We start from the raw sequence: 10,160 nt of genomic DNA on the forward strand, positions 1-10,160 counted from the left end.
CAGGTCCACTGCCGGTTCAGATAGAGGGGGAGGAGGTGGAGGTGGTCAACAAGTACAAGTACCTCGGGCTGTGGGTGGACAATAAACTGGACTGGTCATGCAACACAGAGCACCTGTATAAAAAAGCACAAAGCCGACTGTACTTCCTCAGGAGGCTGAGGTCTTTTAACATCTGCAGGAAGCTCCTGAGGATGTTTTACCAGTCGGTGGTTGCTGGAGTACTTTTCTATGCTGTTGTGTGCTGGGGGAGCAGCACAGCAAAGAAGGACTCATCCAGGCTGGAGAAACTGATCAGGAGGGCTAGCTCTGTGGTAGGCATGAAGCTGGACACTCTGGTGACAGTGGCAGAGAAAAGGACATTAAAGAAACTGATGGACATTATGGACAATGCCAGGCATCAATCTGTTTTTCAATAGATTCGACACCACAGTGTCTGCTCCCACCCCCACAACCTCACCTGCAGTCAGCCTGGAATCCAGAGCCACACCACTGTGCCAGCCTCTCTCTTCACATGTTGCCTCCTGTGAGATTCCTGACACCCCTCCCCCACCCATCACCTTCACTCAATACCAGGTTGAGATGCAAATGAGGAGACTTCACTCAGGCAAGTCTGCTGGACCAGACGGAGTGAGTCCCCTTGTCCTCAAGGCCTGTGCCCCCCAGCTGTGTGGAGTCTTTCATAAACTGTTTATGCTGAGTCTGAGTCTGCAGAGGGTCCCGGTGATGTGGAAGACATCATGCCTCGTCCCTGTACCAAAGACGCCTCGTCCCAGTGGCCCCCAGGATTACAGGCCCGTGGCACTGACCTCCCACATCATGAAGACCCTGGAAAGGCTCATCCTGGACCAGCTGCGACCCATAGTAAGACCACATCTGGATCCCCTTCAGTTCGCTTATCAGCCTCGTCTCGGAACAGAGGACGCCATCATCTACCTGCTCAATCGTGTCTACACCCATCTGGACCAGCCAGCGAGCACTGTGAGGGTCATGTTTTTTGACTTTTCCAGTGCTTTCAACACCATCAGGCCGACCCTCCTGGGTGATAAGTTAGCAGCGATGCAGGTGGATGCTTCTCTGGTGTCCTGGATTGTTGATTACCTGACAGGAAGACCACAATATGTACGTCTCCCACAGTGTGTGTCTGACAAGGTGATTAGCAACACAGGGGCACCACACTGTAAACCCGAACAAGTTGACTGAACTTAAAACTTTTGTGGAAACTGATTACCTCAAAAGATTTAAGTACAAAAACTCATATCTTCTAAGTATGGGGTACTCAAAATTTGTATTTATTGTTAACCTAAAAATTTTAAATTATATTTTATATTTTATTAATTGAGCTTTACTCAAAGACTGTATACTTTAATTTCAATATTTTTGTGTTTCTTGTAGTTTATTATTTTGATGCAACACAATGCAATTATATTACAACCTAAACTCAAATTATCTGATTATTAATTAAAAGATATGTTGTGAGTGTAGACTACTAAAAAAAAAAAAGTACGGAAATTCAGTTACTTTACATTTTGTTTATTTAACATTTTTTCATGAAAATTTAAAAACATCACAAATGTTTTTATAAATCAACTAACATGGACATCGGCACCATAAAGTGAGCATTATAAATTCTGTGTAGAACATTTATCTTTTTATAAACTCACAAAGGACGACATCAGTCCTAATTGCATCTTTCTCAAAATACACAAAAATGCAAAACAAAAAGTCAAATACTAATCACTTTTTTTTAAATAGAAATGAAAAACAATTTTTTAAAATGGGTACAAAGATGATCAGCTTCCAAATAACCAGATAAGGCAGTCAAGTATAGGAAAATTAGGTAAACTGATGGAGTTAAATCCACCCAAAGCCTGTAGTAAACTTAAAGTGCTTAAAGTGCTTCAAACAAAGTGCTCAGTAACAGAGTGCGTGTCCTAACAAACATTGCCTTATATTCCTTAAGAGCATGTAGACAGGGGTTTGCCGTCATCAAGCCCCATGAAGATATTTTGGACTAAGGCAAATGTGTGAACCAGCTTCCTGGGGTAGTCTAAATGCAGAGCATAGATCAAGCCAAACAATAAAGCAAATGCATTTGCAAATCTGGGAATATCACGCATCACCTAGTCGCCTTTCACCAAAACAGCCATGCTTGAGGAAGTAAAATGGACTGGACTGGGAAGCGCCGTCGGTAACCACTGTGAGAAGGGCAACTGAAGTGTCAATGAGGGTCGACTCATCCAATGCGTCCGCCTGGAATAGACACAGTATCAATGGTAAATGGCCTGTATTTGTATAGCGCTTTACACATTCAGTCATCCAGACATTCACACCCATTCACACACTGGTGATGGCAGCTACATTGTAGCCACAGCCACCCTGGGGCGCACTGACAGAGGCGAGGCTGCCGGACACTGGCACCAGCGGGCCCTCTGACCACCACCAGTAGGCAACGGGTGAAGTGTCTTGCCCAAGGACACAACGACCGAGACTGTCGGAGCCAGGGCTCGAACCGGCAACCTTCTGATTAGAAGGCGAACTCCCAACTCTTGAGCCACGATCGCCCCAATTAAATAAGTAAGGTTGGTTTGAGAGAATGTGACAAGCATGACCTGTAATCTAGCAAAACATTCAGCAGTGTAGTGGGTTACTTTGTAACGAGTTAGGGTACTCTACTTTTTTTGAAAAATGTACATTAACGTGTTAGCTTCTTGCATTACATAATTTGTATTTTTATTATTTTTCTAAAAAAAAAAGTAATTTTTTATTTCATGACTTTATCTCAAAAAGAAACTAAATCTTGACTTCAGCCTGGTTTTTGGGCCACCTGCAGCATAGCCATAGTGCTGTGATACGCCTGTGCCCTGCTCCTGACCTGTGTGTGTGTGGGTTTTCTACAGAGAGGGTATTTTGTTTGTACAATTTGGTAGCTGCTAGGGTATTAAATTGTATTTAAAAAAATCCATAGCATTTTATCTTACTGGCAGAATTTAAGTAATGCAAAAATACACTTACATTACATGTCTAAAAGAATTCTGGGTCCTCCTCCCGCAGGTATACAGGAAGGGCACGAAGTACTGCAGTGCGTTTCACGTTGATATCAGGCGCCTCCTAAAAAGGGAAAAGAAAAGTTCATTTAACGCAAAGTTTTCAGGTGTCATTCTTTGGGGAGAATACATGTTTATGAAACTGCATGACATCAGACTCTACTAAATTTTGGAGACTTTTCTTTTAAGATACAACCTTTCTGTCTCTTGTGACAGAGAGTATGTTTCTTAATCATTTGACAAAAACCCTACACAGTATTTTAAAATAGTGTTCTCCAGATCAGAGCTGTGATCTATATAGAACATGGGGTTCAAAGCAAGGAAAAATTGTGTTTATCAGTGAAACTTTTAATTTGTGTTAATTTTATCATTATCAATATATGAAATCTTCACCTTAAGGGACTTAATGAATGGTTTCTTCAATAGATCTTTCAACTCACCTGTGTTTACTGTCTCCACCTGAAATTAATTGCAGTCTGAATTTTTTTTTTCTTCTGTCTTTTTGTCTTTGGCCTTCAGCCTTGGAAGAAAAAATAAAAATATTGAAAACCTTATCAGCACACTAAATATACAACACCTTGCTATATTTCAATTGTTTTAGATAGAAGTTGCCACTGCTAGCTAAGTCACTTTTGAATGATGCTAATGAGAAGAAAAAAAAAAACCTGCCGAACAATGAGGCTGCTGTTGTAAAAACGCCAACTTTCTTGCGTTGGCAAGGGGTCGTTAAAATATCACTAAGACCCTTTCTTTATGTGTGATTCTTCGTAAAACTGTGTTTTAATCGGTTAAAACTGTAAAACTGACGACATAATCTATGTTTGAAAAAGAGCGCGAACAACCGCGAACAACTATTCACCACCTGGGTCTGTGCTTTTTAACACAACAGCGCATTCGAAAACAAGTTATTGGCTGCAACATATTAATATACTTGCTTTTTTACGGAAAAAATAAACATAACGAAGGTTCAGTTTTACTTACAAGTTTCTCCAAATGTGTTCTCCAGTCGCTCGAGAAGGGCAGCCATATTGAACAGAATTTTCTGTCAACGTCGTTCAGGTTAGAGAGAAGACGTCACGACGTCATGACGTCCACATGCGGAGCTCGGAAAAAAACATTTACTCAAAAATCATAATTAAGAAAGCAGTATTTACTCTTAACTTCTAAGCCATGTACAATTATAACTGTTTGAATCGTTAACCGAACAGAAAAGTTTTAAGTTGTTTCAACTTTGTGAGGAATTTTAATTGTTATATCCACAAACTTTATAAGTCAGGTAGACTGTTGGGGTTTACAGTGCACAGGGGACTGTCCTCTCCCCCTTCCTCTTCACCCTCTACACCACAGACTTCAGCCACTGCACAGAGACCTGCCATCTTCAGAAGTTTTCTGATGACTCTGCGGTGGTTGGATGCATCAGCAGGGATGATGAGACAGAGTACCGGGCTGTGGTCGACTCCTTTGTCACGTGGTGTGAGCAGAATCATCTGCAGCTCAACGTGGCAAAGACCAAGGAACTGATCGTGGACTTCAGGAAGACCAGGAAACACTTGACCCCTGTTTCAATCCAGGGGGTCAGTGTTGACATTGTGGAGGACTATAAATACCTTGGAGTACACATTGACAATAAACTGGACTGGGCTAAAAACACCACAGCACTTTACAGGAAGGGCCAGAGTCGTCTCTATTTTTTGAGGCGACTGAGGTCCTTCAACATCTGCCAGAAAATGCTGAGGATTTTCTATGAGTCTGTGGTGGCCAGTGCGATCCTCTATGCTGTTGCATGCTGGGGGAGCAGGCTGAGGGTCGCAGATGCCAACAGACTTAATAAACTGATCCGTAAGGCCAGCAATGTTGTGGGGATGGAGCTGGACTCCCTCAAGGTGGTGTCGGAGAGGCGGATGCTGTCCAAGATAAAGACAATGTTGGATAACACCTCCCACCCACTCCATGACATGTTGGTCAGTCACAGGAGCTCGTTCAGTGAGAGACTGAGATTACCGAAAAGCACCACTGAACGACACAGGAAATCATTCCTGCCTGTGGCCATCTCCCTGTACAACGCATCCACTTAACACACTGTTTGCTGCTACAGCTACACATGTTTCTTTTCCAAATATTTATTTATAAGTGACTTATGTATGTATGTATGTATATATATGTATATATTGTACTATTCTTAGTTAGCGTATTGTCTGTCTTGTCTTAATGTTGGTTTAAAATGGAGCACTGTAACAAAAAATAATTTCCCCCAGGGATCAATAAAGTATTCTGATTCTGATTCTGATTCTGATCCTCTGCACACGGCCATTAACAACCAGAAGAGTCTGTTCAGTGACAGGTTGCTTCTCCCAAAGACAAGAACTAACAGACTTAAAAACTCCTTTGTCCCACACGCCATCAAACTGTTTAACTCCTCCCTGGAGGGGAGAGGGAGGGGAAACAGGAGGACAAAGGAGGGGGGAACAACTAAGCTGTAGTGCCTCTTCACCTCACTGTGCAATACCTTTTGTGCAATACTTTTGTAAATAGTCAACAGTGCAATAGACCTCAATACTTGAAATGTGCAATTCACTTGTATTTTTATTTTTATTTTTATTTATTTATTTTTAATTCCTATTTATTCTATTTATCCCCTTCGTATATTTTATTTATATTGTCTCTGTATTTATATATATGTGTGTGTGTGTGTGTGTATATATATATATAATATTCTGTAACTGTAACTTCTGTCGGTGCTGTGCTTTTTTGGAAATCGAATTTCCCAGAGGAACCCACCCGAGGGATTAATAAAGTTCTATCTTATCTTATCTTATATCTGTTATACTATTTTATTCTCTGTTATAGAGGCTAAGACCACAGTTGAAGCCACGGTGGTGTTCATTGGTGGGGTTGACGCAATGCCACTGTTATGAATGAAACTTGTAACTAAGTCCAATAACTCCAGCCATACTTATCTTGTCCATTTAACATCTGTATGGTATTCCATCAGTTGCATTTGTTTTTGAACACAGTTCTCTTTATCCAAAAACATTTATCACAACAGAACGACAGTCACAAACTGGTTCTTCTTCCGACCAATAACACCTGGCGCCAATTACGTATGTGTACCTTAAATATATTCCCATAAACACACCATACTGTAAAACACATTAACACCTAGCAGCGCATATAAGGTAACAACACAAAAGTGGCTCCTACATCAGTTTTCTTGTTTCAGTTGTCTTGTTCAATATTCATTAAATATTTTATGTTTTATTTTCAAAGGTGATATATAAATACATTTTACTAGATCCTTTTTTTACTCATCCATGTATGTGTTACTATGAATGTGTTTCTAATTTTTACTTCTTTGAAATTTGAGGAAATAAAGTGCAAAGGCATATTAATCCACTTGTATTACTTTAGGAATGAAAATTATGCTACAAAACAGGTCACAGTTTACTAGAGTAAAGTGACAAAAGAAAAACATTTTAGAGAGATAAAATTAACCATACCTTGACTACTGAGTTTCACTTCATCATTGGGTTCACCATTTCCTGTAGGCATGGTATAACTTTATACATAACAATTTGATGATAAATCATGTGCAAGAAATAAGCCTTTACCCCACAAGCTTACCTTGAATTCTTAACTCTACTGCATCCGAAATAACTGTGTGTTTATTTGTGTAAAATCCACAGAAATACAGCCCAACATCAGATAAATTCACTTGCTTGATTTGAAGAAAGACAAAGGTGATGTTGGAACTCATAATAAATTTTCCATTTTGAAATCCATCGCAGAACGATGCTGAGCCACGAGATTCAAACATAGAAGAGACACAAGTGGGCTTAGTTTGGTTGACCACTTTAAACCAGTCTGCCTGTGTTTGATGCTTGGAGATGTTGGTGCACTGCAGTGTCACTTCTTCACCGGGCTGGACCTCCACAGTCTGAAACCCAGAACCTGAGACAGAGATCCAGCCTGAAACAAACACCACAGACAAATTAGTATTAAATTAACTGTAATCATTTTCACAGGGTTCCAAAAATATTTAAATTCTGGTAGGATCCAAATCTTGGACTGAGAATCATTAGATGCCAGTACTTACAGTGAATACAGAAAAACAACGCTGTTATAACGGTGAAGCTCCCCATTGTGTGCTTAATCCAGTTGCTACTCGGACATTTAGTAAACCACACAGCTATTACAAAGGCTTTTAGAGGGCGAGGTGTTTCTAGTTTTTCATCCTGTCAGTGACCTGTTAACACATTGCAGTACCTTGGCTTAAAAATCGTCAAGCCACTTCCTCTTGGTGGTGACGTGCTATTGGATCACAGCGTTGTCACATCACTTCCTTTGCTAGTGGTGTTTTTTCTAATCTGTATAGCGCATTTAGTTACAAACCTTTACATAACAATTTAGTAACAATGTTTATTTACTCCTTGGCCTCCTTTATTAATAAAGATACCTATAATAAATTTAGCTTGGTTGTACCTTTGGAGATCACACTCACTTAACTGAAGACCCAGATCTGCACCCTTGACAACCCTGTAACCAGCCAGGCCCCTGTGATATGTGCAGGTGAAGGAAGCTAAGCCACTGTTAGGTATTCTCCACCAGATTATGTGTGGGCCTGGACCTTCTCTCTGTATGTTGCTGAATTGTTGTTGATTATCATCTGCGCCATGGATATGTTATCTGCAAACTTATATATGAAATTTGTGCTATGAATGGGATTGTAGTCATGTGTGAAAACTGAATATAAGAGTCGACTGAGACCACAGCCCTGAAGGGTGCCAGTGTTAAGGATGGTATGACTGAAGAAGAGAAACTGAAGGAAAATAGCATTATTTCATTCATTTTTTGCTAAAAAAAAGAAGAGGGTTTTGTTGCTCTGTACAAATTATTATAAAGAATCCCTAAAGCTAAGAAGCCCATAAAGCCAGGAAAGCTTAATGTTGAATAAAATAACATTTAGTGAAGAAAGTAAGAACTCCAGGTTTCATTTCAGCACTGTGTGAAGACTCAGAGTCAGAGATCTGTTGAACCAAGTACTAATTTACCATGAAGCTTAAAAGCCAAATACTACTAGCCCTCAAGGTAGCTGTAAATAAATCATTACCTAACGCATCACTTGATCTAGCTTTTATTCTTCCTGTCCTGCCACTCCTGCATCCACATCAGTCATATTTCTGTAAAAGAAAGGATGGACAAAATGCTGGAAACGAGACCAAGAGTGTCCAATTCTTTTTGGTCCACCTAGCTTACGTCTTCATCTACTGCTGCCGACAGAGTACGGGCACAAACAGAAGGTGCACGTCTCGAGCTCTCCTTTGTAGCTGAGCAATAACATACTGACAAGGTCACAGTGAACTTTCTTAAAACTGCATATATATATATATATATATATATATATATATATATATAGATAGATAGATAGATAGATAGATAGATAGATAGATAGATAGATAGATATGTGTGTGTGTATTATTTAAATGTAATTTGTTTGTAATACTAAGGTTCCACATGCCACTGTTGTAGTAGGGCATTAATGATGTTGCATTTGTGGGGGCTCCCAGCCGGAGTCATATGGACTTCTCCCTGTACTAAATTATAAGTTTAAATTTGGTGTATTTTGTTTTATTAAGCATTAGTTCTGAGGGCTAAATATCCCCAAAGTGCTTTTGATTTCTTTGAACGACGAAAATAGTAACCAACAGCCTTATATCTATTATACCACCCATTTATGTGTTTTAATGGGGGTTTAAATATTAAAAGTGATTATCAGTAGTTTATTTTTGAGTATCCTTTGCTTCATATTTGTCTCAACTTAACCCACTATTACATTTGATTTTGATTTTGCTGTTGAGAGAAACCACACCATTGTTTGATATTTGTATGTTTTTATATACGGTGGCCCACAGTGGGATGAAGAGGCGCCTGCTGCTGTGTGTGTCCACTGATTTTACTGCTGCATTTTGTCTTTTGTAAAATAAGCCATATTTTACAACCAGTCCCTGTTTTTCATCACAAGGCAGTCTACCATTTGAAATCTGCTACACAAGCAGAAAGATAACATCCTGAAACAGGATGAACAGCTTAAAAGGAAAACAGATCTGGATGCAAATCTACACATACTCAAATCACAGAAAGCAGCTGCAGCTGCATTAGCTGAGGCTCAAGCTTGGGAAAAGTCTGATCAAGAAAGTGAACATCCAAAACAGCCCCAGCTGGGCAACATGCAGCAAATCAACCCAACAGAACAAGTGCAAGAGTATGTGTGGCAACAATCAGTACTCAATAATGATCTGCAGACTCCACAATTGGGCAGCCACTGCCATCGAGGCAACAGCAAAAGCTTGCAAAGAACCAAGTATCTGTCAGCCCAGTATGACCAACAACCAAGAGTTCACTCCTTTGCCAGTCATCTGTGTTTTGAACCCAAAGAGAGTCTTGCAACTGGAGTTATGGTGAACAACCATCAAATAATGATCGATTTCACCATCATCAGTCCAAGATTTGGGCACCCATACACGTAAGGGGTAGACATGCTGACTCTTCAGATCTAACAGAATATCTAATATGAAAGGGAAATGAGCTCCACTCCAGCATCTGCCCCACTTCCTTCTTCCACTTTATGGTACGATGCTAGTATGTATTTGCGTGTGATTATCCAGATGAGCTCTTAGAGCTGATCATTTACAAATGACACATTGCTATATAGTAGGGGAGTTAGTTTTACAACATGCATTCAGACAACACGAGTGGTAATTTGAGTTGCCTTTCTGCCACTTTGGTACTTTGTAGTTTTTGACAAAGGAACCTACCAGTTAAAAAACAGGCTGTTAAAAAATGTAGAAAAAAACAATTGTGTGCAAATAGTACAGGATGTGTTGTTTGTGGTTTTAAAGGCTAGTCCTTCTGTGGCTTTTTATTTGGCTTTATACACAGAGCCACTGCAGTGGAAAAAGACAGGGGGAGGTGCATAAAACTTGCGAAGCTTTGCACATAGACCATGGTCAGGAAAGAAAGCTGCCCATATAAACACTGGCTGTGTCTTTATTTGCCCCTTTTGTCAGTATACAAAAAAATAACAATTTCAACATATCTAGTTAGAGAACACATCTAAAA

At 40.0% G+C, this 10,160-nt stretch overlaps 1 long non-coding RNA gene across 1 annotated transcript; it reads right to left on the reverse strand.

Moving 5' to 3' along the window:
* Nucleotides 1–1,976: 1,976 nt before the first annotated feature.
* LOC308405874 lies at nt 1,977–4,116 on the reverse strand. The gene is made up of 4 exons (XR_013973412.1): nt 4,026–4,116; nt 3,485–3,564; nt 3,013–3,108; nt 1,977–2,250 (listed from the first exon to the last, which is right to left on the reverse strand). It is a non-coding gene; the product is annotated as an uncharacterized lncRNA (long non-coding RNA).
* Nucleotides 4,117–10,160: the final 6,044 nt, after the last annotated feature.

Source organism: Rhamphochromis sp. 'chilingali', assembly GCF_963969265.1.
Source record: "Rhamphochromis sp. 'chilingali' genome assembly, chromosome: 1".
Classification (NCBI taxonomy): Eukaryota; Metazoa; Chordata; class Actinopteri; order Cichliformes; family Cichlidae; genus Rhamphochromis; species Rhamphochromis sp. 'chilingali'.